This window comes from Notothenia rossii (genome assembly GCF_949606895.1).
Source record: "Notothenia rossii genome assembly, chromosome: 7".
In the NCBI taxonomy this organism is placed as follows: domain Eukaryota; kingdom Metazoa; phylum Chordata; class Actinopteri; order Perciformes; family Nototheniidae; genus Notothenia; species Notothenia rossii.
In genome coordinates, this window is record NC_136905.1 from 83,356,345 (window position 1) to 83,382,781 (window position 26,437).

Here is a 26,437-nt window from a genome sequence, read left to right on the forward strand (position 1 = left end):
TAATTGGTGGCTTTTATAACTTAAAGTATTACTATTATCTAAGATCTATGAATGCCTTCACAGTGTGGACCTGTGTTCACCCTTCTAAAAGAGAAAGCAAGTGTTTTCTACACGTCATCCTGCCAACACAGCCAGCAGCTGCTCAGAGCGACACAGATTAGCATACATTCACAAATACGTGTTATTTTGAATACCTTTTCACCTATTAATAAAACAAATGTGTACTTTCTCAACAGCGCAAGTATTCTTACGTATTAGGAGTTAATTTAAAAGCATAACAACTGTGTGTTTGGCAAAGAAAGTGTGATAATGCTAATCAAAGTCAACTCTATTGTCAATCTTTCAGTTTGTGTGTACAGACAGAGAGATCGAAATACCGTTTCCCACAATCCCAAATACAAAAACAAATATGTATATAGCTTACCTATATATACACACAATCAAAAGCCACATGTATACATATGCACACATTAAGACCTAAATAACAAGCACAACAATCAATATATACAAAATAACGGTCACTTCAATATCTTTGAGAAATGTACATTAGTGCAAGACTGTCCATAGCAGCGTAGAAAGTGTCTGGTGCTGCTTGGTGATAGCATTTACCCTCTAAACGGAAGCACCAACACATAAAAAGGCAACGTGGAAGCGCCCTAGACCAGACAAAGAGTAAGATGTGCGTCAACAAGCTAAATGTATATGTTCTATACTGCTCAGAGAGAGAGAGACGGGTCACATGGGCAGACGTGACCCCGTCAGCTCCATCTGCAGCCGGCCTCCATGTTTAGTCTCATCATATATTCTCTACTGTATATATAGACACTTATAGACACACACAGACTGAGTGCCAACAGCACTGAGGCCTCCTCCTTCACCTCCATCTGTCTCCCTCTCCTCCTCCTCCTCAGCCCCTCTTCCATGTTTGATTTACAGCCAACTTCAGGTGGAGATAAGGGGGGAGGAAGGGAGGAAAGATGGGGGAGAGAGAGTCGAAAAGAGCAAACGAAACTGACAAAACAGAACTAAATGTTAACAAACAGAGAAATGGAAAAGGAAATATCTAAACTTTTTAATACTTCTTTATTCATTTCATGGTGGTTTTTGGGTCCGCTTCAATATAAAATGCGTTGAAAATTAGTTTACGTAACTTGTCTTATGTGGAGAAAAGACACTACAGCCGTTTTCAATAAAAAGGAAGGAAAGGAAAGAGGAGACAAGAGATGAAGGGCGGAGGAAGGGAGGAACGATGGGGGGAGAGAGAGTCAAAAAGAGCAAACGGAAATCCACGAAACTGACAAAACAATACAGAACTAAACAGAGAAATGGAAATGGAAACGTCTTCATACTTAATACAATATTTTAGTGGTTTTTGGTCTGCTTCAGTATAAAATACAGTAAAAATCTGTTTAAATAACTTGTCTAATGTTGAAAAAAGGCAATACGGGAACATTTGACAAATCCGTGTTCTTAAATATTCACATTTTGTTATAGCTAAATATGTATTTATTCTTAATCGGTGAATTTAGGGTTTGAATTTATTTATTTTTCAATAAAAATGAAGGAAAGGAAAGAGGAAACAAGAGATGAAGGGGGGAGGAAGGGAGGAAAGACGGGGGGAGTGTCGAAATGAGCAAACGGAAATCAACAAAACTGACAAAACAATACAGAACTAAACAGAGAATTGGAAATGAGGGAATATTTAAACTTCTAAATATTTAATACTTTAGTTTATAGAGGTTTTTGAGCCCCGTTTGGGATAAAAAGGGTTAAAAATCAATGGGTTCAGAGGGCTTTATGAAACACTTACGTCACAGGCTCGTCCAATGCAACATACATACAAGACATCAAACAACATACAAATACAGAAAGAGGAGAGGAGATATAGGAGGGAGGGAAGGATGTAGGAAGTGAGGAAGTGTTAGAGGTATATTTAGGAGCGTGGCAGATTGTGTTCATGTGTTTCTGTCTCTGCGTCTTTTTATCTGTCTGCTCCCGTCAACACCTTTATTGATAGAAGAAGAAGAAGGGGAGGAAGAGGAGGAGGAGAGAGACGAAGAGGAGGAGGAGGAGGAGAGAGACGAAGAGGAGGAGGAGGTGTTTGTAATGTCCTCCTGAACATCCTGTTTTTATATTTTCATAAAGATTCAGGTCAGGGTTTGAACCTAAAGAGATCAAGTTGAGTTGTTTGGGGTGTACTGTCCCTTTAAGAACACCTCTGATCCAATCAACAGATGGAGATGCATCTGTGCAAGCAAAGTCAATATATGTTTTAACTTTCTCTCATTTCCAAAATGAATATGTTTATTTGTTTTAGGCTGTTCGTCATAGACATTAAATCACACCAGAATAATAGCAGGCTTTCTCAACATATGTTTTGTATAATTGTTATATAATTTGAAAGACCTTCAAATCCAACATTTCTTAGTTTCTAAAAAAGCAGTGCTTTCAAGTATTTTGAATAAAAGGGAGTTAAGCTTTTCCTATAAAGGCTGATAGCGCCTCTTTAAATCAAGCGTTACTTTATGTTTCAAAAGGCAGGGATACCGACCAAGTTTTAAAAGTTTTTAGTTGATTAATTGATTGATTAATTTAATTATTGTTTGATTATCTGTTTGGTGGGATATCTAAATGGTTAATTTGTTGTTTATCTGATTGGTTGGTTATCTGATTGGGTGGTTTGTTATCTGATTGATTCGTTATCTTATGGGTTGTTTGTCTGATTGGTTTTTTATCTGATTGGTTAGTTATCTGATTGATTCGTTATCTGATTGGTTAGTTATCTGATTGGGTGGCTAGTTATCAGATTGATTTGTTATCTGATTGGTTAGTTATCTGATTGGGTGGTTGGTTATCTGATTGATTCGTTATCTGATAGGTTGTTTATCTGATTGGTTTTTTATCTGATTGATTCGTTATCTGATTGGGTGGTTGGTTATCTGATTGATTCGTTATCTGATTGGTTGTTTATCTGATTGGTTAGTTATCTGATTGATTTGTTATCTGATTGGGTGGTTGGTTATCTGATTGGGTGGTTGGTTATCTGTTTGGTGGGATATCTAAATGGTTAATTGGTTGTTTATTTGATTGGTTGGTTATCTGATTTGTTAGTTATCTGATTGGTAAGTTATCTGATTGGGTGGTTGGTTATCTGATTGATTCGTTATCTTATTGGTTATTTATCTGATTGGTTAGTTATCTGATTGGGTGGTTGGTTATTTGATTGATTCGTTATCTTATTGGTTATTTATCTGATTGGTTAGTTATCTGATTGGTTGGTTATTTGATTGGGTGGTTGGTTATCTGATTGATTCGTTATCTTATTGGTTATTTGTCTGATTGGTTAGTTATCTGATTGGTTAGTTATCTGATTGGTTGGTTATTTGATTGGGTGGTTGGTTATCTGATTGATTCGTTATCTTATGGGTTGTTTATCTGATTGGTTGGTTATCGGATTGATTCGTTATCTTATTGGTTATTTGTCTGATTGGTTAGTTATCTGATTGGTTGTTTATCTAATTGGTTAGTTATCTGATTGGGTGGTTGGTTATCTGATTGATTCGTTATCTGATTGGTTGTTTATATGATTGGCTCGTTATCTGATTGGTTAATTGGTTAAATAACTGGTTGGTTACTCCAACAAATGTCCTGGTGCAGGTCTTTTATATGTGAAATGTCTTTTATATGTGACTATAACTATAACTGTTCGTTTGGTTAATAAAATGTACTGTGAGCTGGAACTGAAAACCTTCCAAAAACAATCGGTTCATTTTGATATCCAGCAATGGAGATGTCAAACGTCAGCACATTAAACAAAAACCTGGCTCAACACCAGCTGATATGGGCGGTGAAACATGTTCAAATGAGGCAGATTTATGACCCGTGTGTTTCCACAACCTCACCTCAGCTTTCTTTTTGCAAGTGTTCATTGTGAAACATCGATTTGTCTTAACCGTTTATCACAACGACCCCGCTTTGCACATGTTTTATTTTGAAATGCTTCGCTGATAACATGTTTTTGTCTGTCGTCATTAATCCTCTACAGAAGGGTAGTCAAACTCAAGGCCCGGGGGCCAAATCCGGCCCGTGACTTCATTTCATGCGGCCCCACAAGAACTTGCAAAGAAAATGTAATATGTTTATTATACGTTTACATGCCGATTGACAGAAGCACGTTGCCCATAAACTACATGTCCCACAATGCATCTCTCATTTTTTTTTTTTTTTTGACTTTTTTTTTCTCAAGAATTTGACTTTAATCTTAAAAATAATTTTGTGACATGCTCACTGAAGAGACTTTCAGATATTTGCCCTAGACTTCTGCTTTCAGACGTAGTTAATTATGAAGTTGTTACCCTATCCGATAATACTCCAATGCAGAGGCAATAATGTAATACACTACATTATTTTATATATATTAAATATTTATATATGTATTTTTATATAGTCTTAAAGCTACAACCGGCCCTCTGAGTGCAACCATAATGCTGATGTTGTCCGTCATGAAATTGAGTTTGACACCCCTGCTCTCCATGTCTCTTCCTCCTCCACAGACAGGATCACAGTGTGTTTTACGAGCGGCTGACTCTGGATCAGTTGCAGGATTACAGAGGGCTCTGCGCTGAGACACTGGAGCTCTTTGTGGGGAATCCTAATATCAGTTCTCCTGCTCGGTTACCTGATGATTTCACTAATCTGCTGCTAAGTGGTTAAGTAGCTCTGCTGGCTCTGGAGGTTCAGGAGAAATCTGTTATCACTTTCAACCATTTTCTCCCATGAGAGGAACGAGGAGATGGAGGAGAAGGAAAGTGTATTCAAAATATGGACAGTTTTTTATATTCATTAGCCCACAGTGAATACATGTGTTCTGGTTTTATGTTTCAGTATTTGTAAGCAACTGTGACTGAAAGAATATTGCTTTTATTTTACTTTTTTAAGGTTATTTGATTTGATTAGATTTAATGAGATTTATTTTTGAATGTGTAAAACAGAGAATTATTATACAATACAAAAATCAGCAGTGTCAAATTGATATACAAAAATATTACTCTACTTAATTACACATCCGAAAAGGGGTGGGAAGAAGTTTACACTCATTACACCCACCCCTTCTCCCAAAAACTAAATTATTAATACATAAAACAACAAATAAATAAACAGATAAATAAACAAACAAATAAACTAACAATTACATAAGAGGTAAATTATATTCAAGAAAAGATAAAATCACAAACCAAATCATATTTAATTAATTTTAATATTTTTTAAAATAATTTTTAAAGTTTTACTTTTTTAATCAACATGTGTACCCTCTTCTTCATGTGTCTTCTACATCAACATGTGTCCCCTCTTCTTCATGTCTCTTCTACATCAACATGTGTCCCCTCTTCTTCATGTCTCTTCTACATCAACATGTGTCCCCTCTTCTCCATGTCTCTTCTACATCAACATGTGTCCCCTCTTCTCCATGTCTCTCCTACATCAACATGTGTCCCCTCTTCTTCATGTCTCTTCTACATCAACATGTGTCCCCTCTTCTCCATGTCTCTTCTACATCAACATGTGTCCCCTCTTCTCCATGTCTCTTCTACATCAACATGTGTCCCCTCTTCTCCATGTCTCTTCTACATCAACATGTGTCCCCTCTTCTTCATGTCTCTTCTACATCAACATGTGTCCCCTCTTCTTCATGTCTCTTCTACATCAACATGTGTCCCCTCTTCTTCATGTCTCTTCTACGTCAACATGTGTCCCCTCTTCTTCATGTCTCTTCTACATCAACATGTGTCCCCTCTTCTCCATGTCTCTTCTACATCAACATGTGTCCCCTCTTCTCCATGTCTCTTCTACATCAACATGTGTCATACTGTCCTACTAGGGCATTGCGTTCCTAGAATGCAGGGTTGTTGGTTGTTCCTAGAGTCTCTAAAAGTACAATGGGAGCCAGAGCCTTTTCTTATCAAGCTCCACTTTTGTGGAATCAGCTTCCAGTTTGTGTTCGGACGGCAGACACCCTATCCGTTTTTAAGAGTGCGCTTAAGACCTTCCTTTTTGATAAAGCTTATAGTTAGGGCTGATTAGATTCAGCCCCTAGTTTTGCTGCTAGCTTAGTTTGTCGGGGGACGTCTTACTTCTTCCTTCTCTCTGTCTGTACCTGTCTACTCTCATGTTCCGATTAACCCAGCTTCCCCAAATGTCTTCATCTACGCTGGGATCCTGAGTCGTGGCTGATCCTGTTGCTGCGGTCCTGGATCATAAGTCCTGGATGGATATCCTCGTGGATTCATCTTCCTATTATACACACATGCATTTCCAAACATTTGGACTGCTTATGTTGTCAATGTATTATCTTTTGAATTACTGAAATGAAGACTGAAGAAGAGCATAAGACCAGTGATAGGAAGCCATAACTAGTGGGAACTACACTTGTATATTAATACAAGATGCAATAGAATACATACAGTACACTCTAAGTGAATCAATCAATCAATCAATCAATCAATCAATCAATCAATCAATCAATCAATCAATCAATGTTTATTTATATAGCCCAATATCACAAAGGTTACATTTGTCTCAGTGGACTTCACAGTTTGTACAGAATATCAGTATGACAATACGACACCCTCTGTCCTTAGACCCTCTGTCCTTAGACCCTCTGACCTTAGACCCTCTGTCCTTAGACCCTCTGTCCTGAGACCCTCTGACCTTGGACCCTCTGTCCTTAGACCCTCTGACCTTAGACCCTCTGTCCTTAGACCCTCTGTCCTCAGACCCTCTGTCCTCAGACCCTCTGTCCTTAGACCCTCTGTCCTTAGACCCTCTGTCCTCAGACCCTCTGTCCTTAGACCCTCTGTCCTTAGACCCTCTGTCCTTAGACCCTCTGTCCTTATACTCTCACATCGTTCAAGGAAACACTTCCAGAGAAAACCCACAGTGTAAAGGGGAACATGGGAGAAACCTCAGGGAGAGCAACAGAGGAGGGATCCCTCTCCCAGGACGGACAGACGTGCAATAGATGCCGTGTGTAAATTGAACAGATAATACATATGACAGCATAGGTAGGTAGACCGAATGTTAGGAAATGCATGTGTCTGTAATTGTCACGGTGTGTCTGTGTTGTGTTTTGACTGTCTCTGGTCTCCTGTTTTATTTTGAAAAGTGTTCACCCCCTGTCTTGTCTGTTGATTCCGGTCTCTGTGTTTGCTCTCCTGTGTCTGATAGTCTGATTGTGTTCACCTGTTGCCCTTGTGTTTCTGCCCCCCCTGCCCAGCCATGTCTTGTCCTGTGATTACCCTTCTGTGTGTTTAGTCTTGTCTTCCCTTCACGCTCCATGTTTGTCCTTGAAGATTCTGATCCTGGATTCTGTACTCGTGCTCCCCTGTTTTGGTAATGTTAAGTTTGTTTCTTGTTTTTTTTTTGTCATCGGCTTTTTGTAAAATATAGCTCGCTTTTTGTTAATACTGCATTTGGGTCCTACCTTTCCCGAATCCTGACAATAAGAAGAAGATGAATCCACGAGGATGTCAACAATCCTGTGGGAGCCATCAGGGAAGTAGTATGATGAGGTTCAGCCACAACTCGAAGTCCAGGACTCAGATCAGGACTCAGATCAGGACTCAGACCAGGACTCAGACCAGGACTCAGATCAGGACTCAGATCAGGACTCAGACCAGGACTCAGACCAGGACTCAGACCAGGACTCAGACCAGGACTCAGATCAGGACTCAGACCAGGACAAAGACCAGGACTCAGACCAGGACTCAGACCAGGACAAAGACCAGGACTCAGATCAGTACTCAGACCAGGACTCAGACCAGGACTCAGACCAGGACTCAGACCAGGACTCAGATCAGGACTCAGACCAGGACTCAGACCAGGACTCAGACCAGGACTCAAACCAGGACTCAGACCAGGACTCAGACCAGGACTCAGATCAGGACTCAGACCAGGACTCAGACCAGGACTCAGACCAGGACTCAGACCAGGACTCAGGATCCCAGCGTAGATGGACACCAAAAACAAATTTGGGGGACGCTGAAAGTGAAACGCTTTAAGCTTAGTTCACATTTTAATACATTTTTGCAAAAACAAGTCTTTATTCTAAACTACAGGAGTGTTTGAAAATACACTTTTAATTCCCATTAACAAACCATCACTCATGTTGTGTCTACTTTCCACTTCCTGTCCATTTCTTTGTGCCCGTGCGTGTAACAATAACAACTTTAAGATGTTTTTTTCTCATTAATGGAGACATTAACTCTCCATTAGCTTCAATCTGGCGGCCGCTCGGCTCTAATTAACTCCCCGCTGTAATTAGTACGTGCTCATTCTCCTCACACAACAATAAAGACATGGAACATGTTAATGACTACTGAAGAAAGTCATTACGTTTTAGTGAACAGTGTGCAGACTCTTTACAAAGAATTGAGATGTGTTTGGGTTGTTGTCAGAAAAGGGTTTTAAAACACTTGTCATGTGTCTTAAACAGCCGAAAAAGAGGATATCAAATAATAAGCTTTGATACAAAACGGCTTAATCAGTTTAGGTACAATACATAGAAGTAGAATGAGAGAAAGTAAAGTGCTGTTTCTTTAAATGTACGGTACTAAATTAATTTAAAAATAATTGTACTAACAGATTATATATAGCGTCTCTACTTCAGTATGTAGTGTCTCTACTTTAAAGAGTCCTCTCCTGCTGATGTTCAGGTGTATATCAGTATGTAGTGTCTCTACTTTAAAGAGTCCTCTCCTGCTGATGTTCAGGTGTATATCAGTATGTAGTGTCTCTACTTTAAAGAGTCCTCTCCTGCTGGTGTTCAGGTGTATATCAGTATGTAGTGTGTCTACTTTAAAGAGTCCTCTCCTGCTGATGTTCAGGTGTATATCAGTATGTAGTGTCTCTACTTTAAAGAGTCCTCTCCTGCTGATGTTCCGGTGTATATCAGTATGTAGTGTCTCAACTTTAAAGAGTCCTCTCCTGCTGATGTTCAGGTGTATATCAGTATGTAGTGTCTCTACTTTAAAGAGTCCTCTCCTGCTGATGTTCAGGTGTATATCAGTATGTAGTGTCTCTACTTTAAAGAGTCCTCTCCTGCTGATGTTCAGGTGTATATCAGTATGTAGTGTCTCTACTCTGATGTTCAGGTGTATATCAGTATGTAGTGTCTCTACTTTAAAGAGTCCTCTCCTGCTGGTATTCAGGTGTATATCAGTATGTAGTGTGTCTACTTTAAAGAGTCCTCTCCTGCTGGTATTCAGGTGTATATCAGTATGTAGTGTGTCTACTTTAAAGAGTCCTCTCCTGCTGATGTTCAGGTGTATATCAGTATGTAGTGTCTCTACTTTAAAGAGTCCTCTCCTGCTGATGTTCAGGTGTATATCAGTATGTAGTGTCTCTACTTTAAAGAGTCCTCTCCTGCTGATGTTCAGGTGTATATCAGTATGTAGTGTCTCTACTTTAAAGAGTCCTCTCCTGCTGATGTTCAGGTGTATATCAGTATGTAGTGTCTCTACTTTAAAGAGTCCTCTCCTGCTGATGTTCAGGTGTATATCAGTATGTAGTGTCTCTACTTTAAAGAGTCCTCTCCTGCTGATGTTCAGGTGTATATCAGTATGTAGTGTCTCTACTTTAAAGAGTCCTCTCCTGCTGATGTTCAGGTGTATAGGTTAGCTCGGCGACTCTGTTGTGATTGGTCAACCGCCTAGCACGTACAATGTGTTAGAGTTTGAGTGTGTGTGGGAGAGATGCACAAACGTATTTATAAAAGGAAAACCCCAAACATGCATAATAGGGCCTCTTTAAGACTAATAGCAACTGAAGGACAGGTATAAGTTTACTTACACATTTGCCGTCGCCTAGCAACAGTGTTCTCATAACTTAAAGCTGCGGTGTTTACCTGACGCTCACCTGTTGAAAAATCCTATTTATAGTAATTGCCACAGTCTAAACCTAGGTGATTATTTCCAACATGATATTAAACTAACCGTGTGTTTATTTCTTTGTTTGTTTCCATCTATATATTCATATCCAATGTTTACCCCGATGATGGCAACGCTGCTCCTTTTGTCGAAACCACACACACACACACACACACACACACACACACACACACACACACACACACACACACACACACACACACACACACACACACACACACACACACACACACACACACACACACACACACACACACACACACACACACACACACACACACACACACAGCTGTGATGTATATGAGGGTTCAGTCGAGGGTGGGGGTTAATAGCCTAGCTGTCAGTTTGATCTGCATACCTGTGTGTGTGTGTGTGTGTGTGTGTGTGTGTGTGTGTGTGTGTGTGTGTGTGTGTGTGTGTGTGTGTGTGTGTGTGTGTGTGTGTGTGTGTGTGTGTGTGTGTGTGTGTGTCTGTGTTAATAATAGCTTTCTAGCTGTCATTGCAGTTAGGGGTGTGTGTCAGGAGAGCTTTAAATGCTCCTCATCAAACCATTCAACGCACAGAATGACAGGCCTGCGGAGTGTGCGTGTTAGCATGTGTTAGCATTCGTTAGCTGTTCCCATGATGAACATGGCTTCGAGTGTGTGTGTGTGTGTGTGTGTGTGTGTGTGTGTGTGTGTGTGTGTGTGTGTGTGTGTGTGTGTGTGTGTCGCCTCTAAGTGGAAAACATTGTGCTGAGCAGAAAAGCAGCCCATGTCAAACTACCCATCATGCAGCGTGAATGGCTCTCCCCGGCGCTATTATGAAAAGAGCGAGCTGAAATATTATTATTCCGCTGTTATTAAGCTGCGCGGACATGTCAAGCTGGAATCATTAGCTTCTCTCGCAGAAAAACACCAAAGACTGTATTCACACAAAACACACCGAAATTACGTTTTTCATTTCAGAAACATAATTTGTCTCTGAACAAATGTTGCATATCTTAATTTTTAACCTCGGAGTTGAAGCTTTCTCCCCTCCCTCTGTTCAACATTCATTTCTTCGTTTACAATCTTGCTTTTCCTTTTTGTTGAAGATACTGCAGGCGTAGGGATAATATTCAGTAGAGACACAGCTTACAGTCTCCATGAATGCTGATCATCCTGTCATTATGTCTTCTATACACCATTATGTAATGGCAGCAGCCAGTCAACATTACAGCCTAGATTTCCCTGAAAGTCTCTGGTTGCTAATCGCACACGTCAAAAAGTGATGAGCTTGACTTGAACCGTGCAGTTTTAGCATATTTTGGTGTTAAAAGCCGATAAAATAACCACAATCGAAGGCAATGACAAGAGCCGAGTAAATAGCAAAAATAGAGATGAAGGGGCACTCTCTTAGAAACTCAGTCGCTCACGTGAGAAGAGGAAGAAGTAGAGCGTAAATAATATTGTGTTTTCTATTCCAAGAAGACATATCGGTATTACTCGATCTTTTTTTTTTTTTTTTTAAATGCATGCCCAAAACCCTAAAAAGGAAACCCTCAAATGCATAACCATGATACTCGTCTGTAGGTGAACTCACATACTTTAAAACCTGCATGGTGGAATATTCTGTAACGCTGTATTTCAGTTAGGCTGAAGGTAACTGCAACGACATATAACACAGTCTACCTGATATACCAGAATAGAGGTCAACATCTGGCTGTGGATACTCCTGCTCCTCAGAGGATGAATCCAAACGGTTTGGTGCCAACACATTCAACATGTCTTTAGTGGTTTGCCAATACGACTGAATGCTCTACAGCAGGGGGGTCAAACTCATTTTCATGGCGGGCCACATCAGCATTATGGCTGCACTCAAAGGGCCGTTTGTAACTTTAAGACTATATAAAAGTAGGTAATGTATTATTTTACATAATTGCCTCTGCATTGGATTATTGTCGGATAGGGTAATAACTTCATGAATAACTACGTCTGAAAGCAGAAGTCTAGGGCAAATAATTTTAAGTCTCTTCAGTGAGAATTTCACAAAATGTTTTAAAAGAAAAGCCAAATTGTGAAAAAAAAAAAAATCAAAAAACATTGACATTTTGAAAAAAAAGTTACATTTAAAAAAGAATTCTGAGCGAAAACTCAAATTTGAGATGCATTGTGCAACGTGCTTCTGTAAATCACCATTCAACCGTATAATAAACATATTTTATTCTTTGAAAGCTTTTGTGGGCCGCATAAAAAGTAGTCGCGGGCCGGATTTGGCCCCCAGGCCTTGAGTTTGACACCCCTGCTCGACAGAGAATTCACCTTTCCTGTTTTCAAAGTCAACTTTAATGTACATTTTTCTGTGTGTTTGTACAGACAGAGCGATCGAAATAACGTTTCCAATAATCCCGAATACAAAATACAATAATACAAATAAAAAATGTACACATTAAGACAAAACACAACAATCAATATACAAAAAAACTTCAATATCTTAGGGAATATAGTGCATTTTATATTTGGACGTTTAATGAACACAAGTCTCTACTTTTAAAACATGATCATAACCAGTAGACTAGTTTGAATGTAAATATACTCAACGTTTGTACAAATCAAACCCCTCAGAGGATGAACCTATTCTGCATATTTTATTGTATTTAATTGCAATATTTTTTCTGTTGTTATTGTTGGAGGAGCCTGTGACCTCAGATGTTCTTTGTCGTAACTACACTGTATGCACCTATAACAATAAAAGCCTTGAATCCATATGATTTCCATGCCTCTAACCACAGCATATTTCGTTAAAAAACATCTGTAATCGCGCACTATTTCATATTTAAATCCTCTCCTACGTTGAAGTCTGAGTACTTCTCTCACTTCTGATAAAGACACAGTTTCTTAGAACAAGTAGAGCTAGTTCTACGAGAACATTTCCCCAGAAGGAACCACAAACATGTGACCTCCACCAGGACTAATGTTTCCCTGTCAGAGCGTTTGAGAAACAGCTCGTGTAAACCCGCTGTCTTCTTCTGTGGTGCCCCGCGGCGCCGGAGCAGCCGGTGTCAAAGTAAGCCGTCAGCAGCATGAATGGCCTGCAGCCTTTTGTTCTCCCCAGCTATTAAGAAAAGACCAAGCTGAAATATTATTATTCTGCTGCTCCGAAATATGTCAGATTAAATCGTTACCTTCGCTGAGCCACACACAAAAGGCACAAACACTGGAGCACTTTACAGGCCCAGTCCGGGGTTGTTTTTTGAGTTTTCTGAAATATTATTATAAAACCATTGTTAAACTGCTCGGCAACGTGACAGCTTAAATCATCACCTTCGGCGGCGGAAATGTGCTGCAGAGATTTTAAAGTGTAACACCGGAGCGTTGTGAATCACCGCAGATTGAAGGACTACATACGGCGAGTTCTTCGTACTTTGCTGGCATTTAACATTCACACACTCCCCTGTCAAAGCATAAACAATAACAGCTTTTTAATGTGTCACACGAGGAAACTGGAGAGGCCTCAGTCTCTCCAGCCATGACTCAACCCAGGTTAGATCATATAGCTTTTGTAACATGATGTGTATCTGACAGCTTGCCGCTGTGTAATGAGCCTCAGCAGAAAGGGGGATGTACTACTCACCTCTTTGGACTTTCTTTGGTCCAAGAAACTATTTTCAATCCAATGGTGCACAGGTTGAGTGTCTGAAAGGAAAATGAAAAGTATTACAGCGACAGCAGGAAACAAAGTCGCTGAGAGTCTGAGGCCGGGCCTGTTTGCTATTGTGTGACACGCTACAGATAAGTACTGGCTGACATCAAAAACTCCTGTTGACACACACACAGACAGACAGACAGACAGACAGACAGACACACTTGTGATCAAATCAATTGTGATCAAACACATGTCTTATATTAAAACAAAACACATTACTATCTACGTATATTGACTTTAAAAACAGTAAAAACCATTTGTTAGATCGTGACAATCCAAACAGAACTGTTGTGATAAACAAGCTTCTTTCAAAAGGCTTTAAGGATCAGAGAAATCAGTGCAAACACAGCTGGAAAGAAGCCAAACAGGAGACGGGAACATCGGTTTGCTGGCTCATGGAGAGTCCGAACACAATTGACCTTAAACTCTTACTGAGCAAAGCATTGTCGGGTTATTCTCCCGAAAAAAAGATTGGCTTCGCTGCATGCATTCTCTTAACGCACAAAACAAGGATACTGTACAAGACACTCGGATAATGCTGAGCAGGGATTATCAGGAGTCTTTTACATAGGAAGTGAAATGGATGTCTTTGGGCAGCTCATATGGAAAGGCCTTGAGGAGAGCCACAAAGGAAAAGTGGAAACAGGCGAAAAAAGACAGAAACAACAGTTGGTTTGCTCAAGGACATCCAAACACAACTTACCTTAAAGTGGACCTATCATGCTATATTTGAATAACATAGTGTAGGACCATACCTAGATAAGGCATATTTATACTTTTTATTTTTCAAAATACCAAACAGATCATACATTTTAGCCATTCCTCATTTCGCTCAATTGAACACTGTCTTTGCATCATGGGCTGATTCTGTGAGAACAGCACCATCTACAGGCCTGGCATATGTACTACAGCGTCTCCAGCGCTTTCTGTCCGTGGCTGTCTCCTCCTGATTGGTGGAGTTGGCCCAATAGCCGTAGCGCCACTTCTGTGACGTCATAGAAGTGTTCAAATCTGGATCAGTCTGTGTCAGATCCGTTGCAGCCCCTTTTTAAGAGATTTGGGTATGGAGGGAAAGAGAGAGGGTTGTGTTTTCTAACACCTGGTGAGTTCCCTGGAACACCGGGGACACATATTCATGTATACAATTTTGCATGATAGGTCCCCTTTAAACTAAGCAAACATGTCCAGCTTTTTCTTCAGTGAGAGTATTTGTGTGCGTGCATGCGTTCCCTTGACACGACGGTAAAAGACTGATACCAACGTAAGACAGGAAAACAGCTAAAGAAGTTTGTTGGTTGAAGGAAATCCAAACGCATGTATTTACCTTAATGCTAAGATTATCCCGTGGAAGCGTGTGTTATATGGATTTTTCAAGCCCTCATGGATACAAGAAGCAGATAGCGCCAATGTATGTTAGTACTCCATCCAATTCATGTTGTTTCTGGATGATTGAAAGCCTGTATTCTGTATGTTGTGTTTTCAGCTGAGTTGATGTGTTACTGCTCAGCAGCAGCAGCATCCAGACACCTTGAGCATGCTTTTTGCAGCAGACATAGACTCAGAAACCAATGAAGCCCCTCAGGGAACACCAGATATTACCGCAGTCTAGCACAGGCGGCATTTCCAATACAGCTGTCTCCGTATGAGCCAAGTTTCTGGTGGGAGCCGTGTGTCCAACTGGCCGCCCAACAATAAACTCTCAGCCGTCAATCAGCGGACCCCTAACAAATGTCTTCTCCTCCTCTTCTGGGGTCTCTCACTGTCACTTTCGAGCCTTCACAACTGCCAGAAAGCACCAATAGCTAGCTTTGTTCTTGAAATGATGAACCATACTGGTGTTTATCTCTTCTTCAGATTGACAAACTGATTTCTGCGTTTACTTTCCAGGTTTCCAGCGGTGTCCTTTGAGTTCAGAGCGGTGTGACAATCAATCACAAAGCAGACACTGAGAAGTTATAACACTGGCGGAGGTGTGAGAAACAGAAAACATTTCATTATAATCGTCTGAGGAGGTAATTATCTACTGCCAGACCACCTCAGCAACTGTCACAAGAGTGCACAATATTACTTAAATATGCAGTAAATACTGTATATGTATAAATAAATAAATGACATGTACTCATGGGTGTCATTTGCGCTGGGGCCAATTTTGTCCCCACCACTTTTTGAAAATAGAACTTATGAATGTTCTGGAAAATAGCGTGCACGGAGAAATGGAATAAACTAGAACTCTGCAGGGGTTCGGTTTGCAAACATGGTTTTCACCAAATGTGAGTGCGCTGTGGAGAATAGGCGTGTTCAAGACTCTTAAAAAAAGGACCGAGATAATTGGCTTCCGAGATAATTGTCCCCCCCCCCAAATATATAATGGTTCCTAAAAGTGTGTAGCCTGACTATGTACACCCGGTCTATACAGGTGTTACAAATAGTATGGACATAAGTGTGTACAAAAAAAAAAGGCTGGCGAGCATTACAGTTTTATCTGAAAAAAGTGTCACCACCACAAAACAAAGTGTACATGCATGTACTTGTAGTCGAGTGAAAATAAAAAAAAAGTAACATTTTGAGGAACTTTACTTGAGTATTTCCATGTTATGCTACAGTTCAGAGGTACATGGTGTACTTCTACTCCACTACATGTATTTAATCCCTTTAGTTACTTCTCAGATGTGGATGAATGATGTGAAATATAATCAAGTGTTAAATCAGACTTTAGTTCCACCTGGAGTAAATCCACCAGCTACCCTGCAGTATACACAGTCATTCAGACTAGCTGCACCTTTACCAGCTTTGAGAACACTTTCATGATCAATCATTATAAAACATATCATATATATTATTCTGAAATGGACCAATCTGCACAACAACTACTTTTACTGTCACTACTTTCACTATATTTTGATGAGAATACTTTTCTACTTTTACTTGAGGAACATTTTAAATGCAGGATTTACTGAAACAGAGTATTCCTACACTCTGGTACTTCTACTTTTACTCAAGTACAAGATCCGAGTACTTCTACTTTTACTCAAGAACAAGATCTGAGTACTTCTACTTTTACTCAAGTACAAGATCTGAGTACTTCTACTTTTACTCAAGTACAAGCTCTGAGTAGTTCTACTCTTACTCAAGTAGATCTGAGTACTTCTACTTTTACTCAAGTAGATCTGAGTAGTTCTACTTTTACTCAAGTACAAGATCTGAGTACTTCTACTCTTACTCAAGTAGATCTGAGTACTTCTACTTTTACTCAAGTAGATCTGAGTAGTTCTACTTTTACTCAAGAACAAGATCTGAATACTTCTACTTTTACTCAAGTACAAGCTCTGAGTACTTCTAATTTTACTCAAGTACAAGATCTGAGTACTTCTACTTTTACTCAAGTACAAGATCTGAGTACTTCTACTTTTACTCAAGTACAAGATCTGAGTACTTCTACTTTTAATAAGTACAAGATCTGAGTACTTCTACTTTTACTCAAGCACAAGATCTGAGTACTTCTACTTGCACTCAAGTACAAGATCTGAGTACTTCTACTTTTACTCAAGAACAAGATCTGAGTACTTCTACTTTTACTCAAGTACAATATCTGAATACTTCTACTCTATACAAGATCTGAGTACTTCTACTTTTACTCAAGAACAATATCTGAGTACTTCTACTCAATACAAGACCTGAGTACTTCTACTCAATACAAGACCTGAGTACTTCTGCTTTGACTCAAGTACAAGATCTGAGTACTTTTACTCAAGAACAAGATCTGAGTACTTCTACTTTTACTCAAGAACAAGATCTGAGTACTTCTACTTTTACAAAAGAACAAGATCTGAGTACTTATACTTTTACAAAAGAACAAGATCTGAGTACTTCTACTTTTACTCAAGAACCAGATCTGAGTACTTCTTCCACCTCTGCATGAAACAGAAAATGAGAATAGAACCCCTTGTTCTTCGGTCTTCCTCATATCATTAGGTTATATTTCATTTTCTTATGCGATGAGATTTATTTTCTGCTGCAACAACGGTAAACAAACTAATACAAATATATAGAAAATCATCACTCAAATCTAACTCCTGATACTTGTCTCGTTTCTCTGATTCTGTCTCAGAGATTTCAGACATTAACCGTGAAAACGTCTCTCTCAGCGGTGAACGTTAGCATCGAGGCTGTCGGCAGATTTAATTAATCAGACTGATTTGGCGCCGCAGAAGTACAGTGATTTGAAAGATTGCGGTGCGTTCGAGGACTTTTCAAGAGCCCGTTTCTGATGGTGAAAGTAGAGATTTTTGAATTTTGTATTTCTTCTTCCAAATTACAAGTCGACAGGCGTGCTCACATCACATTTACATTTAACACTTCAATCATTCCAGCTGATAGAGTTATGAAAGGGGGTCAACCGCAGGAGAAATGCTCCGATGAAGGTTTTACCATCAGAGAAAGCAGGGGGTACTAAATGTGTCTGGAAAAAAGGGAAGATGTGGACAGAATTTTACTTTTAAACATGAAATGTATTTATTTTATTGTATTTGTTTATTCGGCCGGGGCATTGCACGTGAAGGAACACCTGTTAAGCACTGAGCCTGTTTTTCAGGGCTCAAAAATGACATTTCCAGAACAAATGACCATATCTTCCCATTTAAAAGGGGAAAATTAATAATCTCTGTTCTCAAAGTAATGATAAACCTGTGAGTTGGATGTAGAAAAGTCAGAATAAATATAGATGTTTTTTATTTTAAAGAAAATTCAGATTGAACATGGTAAAAAACTGTAAATTATAGTGTCCGTCCAAAAAATATGTTGTACTTATAGTGAAAACTAACCTTGGATGATGGTAAGGTAGACTAAAAGCTTTACAAATCCAAAGTACAACATATAATAAGTACCCTGTATCAAGATGGATGCAAAACAAGTGATATTTGACCTTTTTAGAGAGGTTTAGCAAAATAAACTCCACCTCCGAGGTGATTTGGGGGAAATGGCCGTTTTTACCGTTTCTCTGGAAACCATTGGTCGATTTTGGTGATTGACATCTCTTTCTGACCGTTAGAGCCAATAGAATCGAAGGGGAATTTCCATAAACACACACACCTTATCATTGAGAAATGAGAGCTATGCGCACGCAGTTTTGCATGAGAGCGAACCTGTCTCTCGCTCTGACATCTGGAGGAGGGGGGGGGGGGGCGGTGTAGAACAGGTTAAAACATGAAATATGCCAAGTGTAAATATGCCGGATTTAGCTTTGAGCTACTTTCCTACTTTCATAAAACATTAAGAAAAGGACAATTACAAGCACAGCAGTACAAAGAAAGAAAAGTGCAAGAGTAGTAGAAGACCCAAGTATTTAGGACATGGTAATACTAATGCTAACGAGCTAGCGGTACAACCCCCAGTTTGTGGCAATGTAAGATGGCATTCATCAACATCCCAACCAACTGTTGAGTAGCTCAAAACTAGCAAGGAAACATGTTAGGCTGCAAAGAGAAGAAGAGATGTATAAAGAAAGTACATATCAGGGTGGCTTTTACTGCTGGACACAGATTTGGGCGATTAAAGAGATAAGGTTTGCACTCTCAACGTTTCTGATAGGAGGCTAAATGACATCTGACGTTGGCTAGCCAAAGTTTTAGCATAGCTTTAAAGCAGGGGTGTCACACTCACGGCCCGTCCACACGGCAGCGTCGCGTGCTTCAACGGAGACGCTTCAACGGAGACGCTTCAACGGAGACGCTTCAACGGAGACGCTTCAACGGAGACGCTTCCCCTTCACTTTGAATGGGGTGACGTCCCGCTTTGCCGAACTGCATTGTGGTTCCGTCGCGTCACCTCCGTTGCTCGCTTTGAAAGTTGAGAAAAGTTCAACTTTTAAAGCGTTTACGGAAGCGCCAGCCAATCAAATCATATGCCAGTACAAGCTCTAGCCAATCAAACCGCGTGCTTGTGTGTCCGGGGCGGGAGATTAATGTGATTGGTTGTTGGTCGCACGCCAGACACGCCCACCGGCAAGCTTCAACGCGACGCTGCCGTGTGGACGTACCGTCAAAGCCCGGGGGCCAGATCCGCCCGTGACTTAATTTCATGCGGCCCCACATGCCGATTTACAGAAGGACGTTTTCCATAAACTACATTTCCCACAATGCATCTCAAATTAGACTTTTTTTTTTTTTTTACTTTTTTTTATGATTTTGAGTTTTTCCCCAGAATTTGGCTTTTTTCTTTTAAAATCATTTTGTGACATTCTCACTGAAGAGACTTGCAGTTATTTGCCCTAGACTTCTGCTTTCAGACTTAGTTAATTATGAAGTTGTTACCCTATCCGATAATAACCCAATGCAGAGGCAATAATGTAAAATAATACATTATTTTATATATATTATATATTTATATGTATTTATATATAGTCTTAAAGTTACAACCGGCCCTCTGAGTGCAGCCTTAATGCTGATGTGATGAAATGATAGATTGTCCTTTAAGGTTTTCTTGTTTTTATGTTCTTGCTGAAACTGAGTTTATCGAGCTTTAACTATAGGCAGAAGGAAAAGTGGATTTAAAATAGAAGTTATATTTTGACCGGCTGTCAGTGATTCAACAGTCACACTTAGCATTATCCTGCTCAGGTTATTAGTTGGTAGTTAACTTACTAATTGTTTAATTGATGACTGTAAATGTAGATGGTGTGAATGTAAAAAATAAGTGATATTTTAACTGGGTCAAAGATTACTAGAAGTTTGGTCTAATCCATCATTTCATTTCAGTTGATGGTATTTCATTCTTTTTAATTCTATAACTGTAACTTCTACTTGTTGACAGTCGAGGTGAAATTCTACCTTTTTCTGCAGCATGTGGCTAGGTAACACAGATTGTACCTTTAGAGATACTATCAGTGTGAGGTCAAAGGTCAAAGCAGCCAGATGAGAGATGAAGAGGAGGAAGAGGTGGCAGATGGGAAGATGAAGAACTTGTCATGGTGTCGGTTTGTAGAATCTGTCTTCCTCATATCGACTTCATCCCGCCAAAGACATGCTCAGGAAATCTGTGCAACCATTTCTCACATTTGGGGTTTAGCCTATGCAGACCATTCACACACACACACACACACACACACACACACACACACACACACACACACACACACACACACACACACACACACACACACACACACACACACACACACACACACACACACACACACACACACACACACACACACACACACACACACACACACACACACACACACACACACACACACACACACACACACACACACACACACACACACACACACACACACACACACACACACAGGTCCTGAACACCTACTGCCCTCTAGAGGCAGATGACTGACGGGTGGATCAGTGTTCCCCTAAAGACTGCAAACAAACAAACAGCGAGGCTTTGTTTACTTGTTTACACCATTTGTTTTTATTGTTATTTGTTTTTCAGGAGTCTGAGCAGCTGATTGATATTTTGACATCAGTCTAACAGCTGGAAAAAAAACCCGCTTAATTTGTTTGTTTTTATGAAATCTGAGCCGAAAATGTAGTTCTGGAGATTTGTTTGTTGACATGTTTACACTTTGACGCTGAATTTCTGTTGTTTTATTTATTCATGTTTCTAAAACTGTTTTTTGACTGTTTGAATAAATGTGTTTGGAAAAGAGAGGGGAGACTGGGTTTAGAAATATACAGAAGGTCGCTTCCTCTAACGTGGGTCACAACATCATGACATAACATGTGAGAGAAATAACAACTTGAAATGGTTAAGCTAGAAGGTGAGGAAGAGGAGGAGAGAGGAGAAGGAGATGAGGAGAGCATACAAGCGAGGATGAGGGGAAGATGAAAAGGAGAGAGGACGAAAGGAAGGATGTGGGAAGAGATGAGGAAATAAGACTAAGGACGAGAAGGACGAATAAACAAAGATGGAATTAGGAGAAGGAGGTGAGGATGAGGAGGAGAGAGGAGAAGGAGAAAGGGTAGAGTAGGGAAGGATGGAAGTGAAGGAAACAAGAAGAGAAAGAGAAGGTGGGAAAAGCAAAGGACGCATGAAGGAGAATGATGAAGAAGAGATGAAGAGGAAGGAAGCTGGATGGAAGAGAAGGAGGTGAGGAGGAAGAGGAAGAGTCAGGGAGAAGAGAGGAGGTCAGATGAAGAGAGGAAGAGGAAGCAAGCTGGATGGAAGAGAAGGAGGTGAGGAGGAAGAGGAAGAGTCAGGGAGAAGAGAGGAAGATGATGAGAGGAAGATGAGGAGGAAGAGGAAGAGTCAGGGAGAAGAGAGGAGGTCAGATGAGGAGAGGAAGATGAGGAGGAAGAGTTAGAAGATGGGGTCTGGCAAAGAGAAGAGAGGAAGATGAGAACGAGTCAGAGAAGAGAAGGAGGAGAGGAAGAGTGGGGAATGAAAAAGGAAGTTAGGAATCAAGGATTGAGAAAACGGGGAGAAGAAACATCTCTCTCCCCCTCTCCTCCCCCTTTTCTCCTCCTCTTATTCACATGTTTAGTTGTTATAAGTTTTTTTAACCCCTTCCCTCCTATCTATCTATCCTCTCTATTCCTCCCCCCCCTCCCCTCCATCGCATCCTCCTCTCCCCCTTTTTGGTTCCTTCTTTCTGAACATCCTCTTTTCCATTTTTCGTCAGATTTTGGGCCGTCTTTCCTCAAAAATCTCTCTCCCCCATTTCTCTCCCCCATCCTCTTATTCACATGTTTAGTTGATTTTAGTTGTTTTAACCTCTCCTATCCATCTATCTATCCTCTCTATTCCTCCCCCCTTTCCCCTCCATCACACCCTCCTCTCCCCCTTTTTGGTTCTTCCTTCTTTCCTTCCCTTTTCCAGACGTATCCTCATTTCCATTTTCCGTCCAGTTTCCGTCCAGTTTCTTTCCTCATTCCTCAAACATGTCTCTCCCCCTCTCCTCCCTCATCTTCTCCCATCCTGTCCCCTCTCCTCTCTCCCCCCCTCTCAGTCGGGGGTCTCCATTGTCCCGCTCTGCTCTCTCTGTGGGAACAGCTCCTCTGTTTGTCGGCCAATAGGTCCAATTCAGCCGGGGCCTTTTTAGAAAGACCAGCACCACAAAAGCGAAGGGGAAACGACTCCCCCCTCCTCCTCCCCCCTTTCTCCCCCCTGCTGCCGATCAACGTCTTCACACTCGTCCGCCTCCCCCCTCCTCCCCCACTGAGGCCCTCTAAGTTTGTTTAAGAGATTGAGGGTCCAAAGAAAGAGACAGAAAGAGAGAAAGCGTCCGCCCATTAAGGTAATTATATAGAGCCTGTGTTCCCGTGAGGGCCCTTAATTGATGTTAATGTTTGTCTAATTGGGGGGGGGGGGGGGGGGATTGGGGGGGAGGAGGGGGGAGGCAGAAAGAAGGAGGTGAAGGTCTTTCCTCACAGGACAAGGAGCACTTTTCAGTCCTCCCTCCCTCCCTCCTCTCTTCTTCTCTTCGTCGTTCACACCTTCCCACAATGGCTGTCACCTCCAGCTTTCTCACATTACCTTTTCTTAACCCCCCCCCTTCCTCCCCCCTCTGGGCAGCAGACCAGGCTCCAGAGATGGCCAAAGTACACGCATCCTTTACTCAAGTAGAAGTACAGATACTCGTGTTTAAAAAGGGTGAAAGTAGAAGTACTGACTAAACTTCTTTACTCAAGTGAAAGTAAAGAGGCTTTGAAATGTACTTCAGTAAAAAGTACCCATAACTAGCAGCTGTTTTAAAGAGTACCTGACCTCCCTTTATATTAATAGAACAATAATGTCATTGTTAGCTAATGAATGTTTCCACGGTGACCAACGGCAACATGACAACGTTTTCATTGGTCCCTCTTCTTTCGAGAAGACCAGGAAATGATGGATACACGGATCGTGTTCAAATCAATAGGCACGCAATGACTCTAAATAATAATGATCACGCCACCAAACACACATTCAGACTAAAGGAACCAGCCTGTTTGGAAAATGAGAGAAGTAGAAAGTACAGGTATTTGTGTTCAACATGTAAGAAGTAGAAAGTACAGGTATTTGAGTTCAACATGTAAGAAGTAGAAAGTACAGGTATTTGTGTTCAACATGTAAGAAGTAGAAAGTACAGGTATTTGTGTTCAACATGTGAGAAGTAGAAAGTACAGGTATTTGAGTTCAACATGTAAGAAGTAGAAAGTACAGGTATTTGAGTTCAACATGTAAGAAGTAGAAAGTACAGGTATTTATGTTCAACATGTAAGAAGTAGAAAGTACAGGTATTTGAGTTCAACATGTGAGAAGTAGAAAGTACAGGTATTTGAGTTCAACATGTAAGAAGTAGAAAGTAAAGGTATTTGAGTTCAACATGTAAGAAGTAGAAAGTACAGGTATTTGTGTTCAACATGTAAGAAGTAGAAAGTACAGGTATTTGTGTTCAACATGTAAGAAGTAGAAAGTAAAGGTATTTGAGTTCAACATGTAAGAAGTAGAAAGTACAGGTATTTGTGTTCAACATGTAAGAAGTAGAAAGTACAGGTATTTGAGTTCAACATGTAAGAAGTAGAAAGTACAGGTATTTGAGTTCAACATGTAAGAAGTAGAAAGTACAGGTATTTGTGTTCAACATGTAAGAAGTAGAAAGTAAAGGTATTTGTGTTCAACATGTAAGAAGTAGAAAGTACAGGTATTTGAGTTCAACATGTAAGAAGTAGAAAGTAAAGGTATTTGTGTTCAACATGTAAGAAGTAGAAAGTACAGGTATTTGAGTTCAACATGTAAGAAGTAGAAAGTAAAGGTATTTGTGTTCAACATGTGAGAAGTAGAAAGTACAGGTATTTGTGTTCAACATGTAAGAAGTAGAAAGTAAAGGTATTTGTGTTCAACATGTAAGAAGTAGAAAGTACAGGTATTTGAGTTCAACATGTGAGAAGTAGAAAGTACAGGTATTTGTGTTCAACATGTAAGAAGTAGAAAGTACAGGTATTTGAGTTCAACATGTGAGAAGTAGAAAGTAAAGGTATTTGTGTTCAACATGTAAGAAGTAGAAAGTACAGGTATTTGAGTTCAACATGTAAGAAGTAGAAAGTAAAGGTATTTGTGTTCAACATGTGAGAAGTAGAAAGTACAGGTATTTGTGTTCAACATGTAAGAAGTAGAAAGTAAAGGTATTTGTGTTCAACATGTAAGAAGTAGAAAGTACAGGTATTTGAGTTCAACATGTGAGAAGTAGAAAGTACAGGTATTTGTGTTCAACATGTAAGAAGTAGAAAGTAAAGGTATTTGTGTTCAACATGTAAGAAGTAGAAAGTACAGGTATTTGAGTTCAACATGTGAGAAGTAGAAAGTAAAGGTATTTGTGTTCAACATGTAAGAAGTAGAAAGTACAGGTATTTGAGTTCAACATGTAAGAAGTAGAAAGTAAAGGTATTTGTGTTCAACATGTGAGAAGTAGAAAGTACAGGTATTTGTGTTCAACATGTAAGAAGTAGAAAGTAAAGGTATTTGTGTTCAACATGTAAGAAGTAGAAAGTACAGGTATTTGAGTTCAACATGTGAGAAGTAGAAAGTACAGGTATTTGTGTTCAACATGTAAGAAGTAGAAAGTAAAGGTATTTGTGTTCAACATGTAAGAAGTAGAAAGTACAGGTATTTGAGTTCAACATGTGAGAAGTAGAAAGTACAGGTATTTGTGTTCAACATGTAAGAAGTAGAAAGTACAGGTATTTGAGTTCAACATGTGAGAAGTAGAAAGTACAGGTATTTGAGTTCAACATGTGAGAAGTAGAAAGTACAGGTATTTGTGTTCAACATGTAAGAAGTAGAAAGTACAGGTATTTGAGTTCAACATGTGAGAAGTAGAAAGTACAGGTATTTGAGTTCAACATGTAAGAAGTAGAAAGTACAGGTATTTGAGTTCAACATGTGAGAAGTAGAAAGTACAGGTATTTGAGTTCAACATGTAAGAAGTAGAAAGTACAGGTATTTGAGTTCAACATGTAAGAAGTAGAAAGTACAGGTATTTGAGTTCAACATGTGAGAAGTAGAAAGTACAGGTATTTGTGTTCAACATGTAAGAAGTAGAAAGTACAGGTATTTGTATTCAACATGTAAGAAGTAGAAAGTACAGGTATTTGAGTTCAACATGTAAGAAGTAGAAAGTACAGGTATTTGTGTTCAACATGTAAGAGGTCAAAGTAAAAAGTAGTGGAGTAACCTACGGACTAAACAACCAGAAACTGAAGCAAACAGTTAGAGGGGAAGTTTATCCAAAACTATGAACAAGTTTAGAAAGAAACACAGATATTCTGCAAAGTAAAACTTTAAGTGAAAATCCTGCATTCAAAAGTTACTTCAGCAAGAATATGTAATTAAATCTGGGGAATAGAAAGTACTCAAAGATGCAAAAATGTCCACAGAAATGCTATATTATTATTACTGTAAATGTAGCGTCTGTTAAATGTAATGGTGAACTGTTGATGTTATTATTGAGTATGGGTCGTGTTTCATCGATGTACTTATACACAGTATACACTAATTAAACTTCTATTTATATCAGGGGTGTCAAACTCAAATACACAGTGGGCCAAAATAAAAAAATGGGTGCTAGTGGAGGGCCGGACTGGTTCAATGTTTATTGCAGAACTTATTGAAATGAACTTATTGCACATATTAAACCTGGAACTAACAAAGCTTCAATGATTGCCTATAAAAACAACATTAAACATTAAATAATCAGTTGATTCATTTCTTATGGCTCTATCTGCAGCTTTTCCAGAGTCATTTCTTATGATTACATTTTCCCACAGGCCAACAACAGCTTCAACAAAACTATTTCCCTCAGAGAGAAACCAAACATGCCCTGTTGTCGTGAGAGA

General features: G+C 39.7%; 1 long non-coding RNA gene across 1 annotated transcript in view; it reads right to left on the reverse strand.

Annotated features, from left to right (window-relative positions):
* Positions 1-26,437, reverse strand: part of LOC307045652 — a 68,869-nt gene that overhangs the window by 18,500 nt on the left and 23,932 nt on the right. Inside the window, exon 2 of the long non-coding RNA XR_013809966.1 lies at positions 13,539-13,600. This is a non-coding gene — a long non-coding RNA (uncharacterized lncRNA). The remainder of the gene's footprint in view (positions 1-13,538; positions 13,601-26,437) is intronic.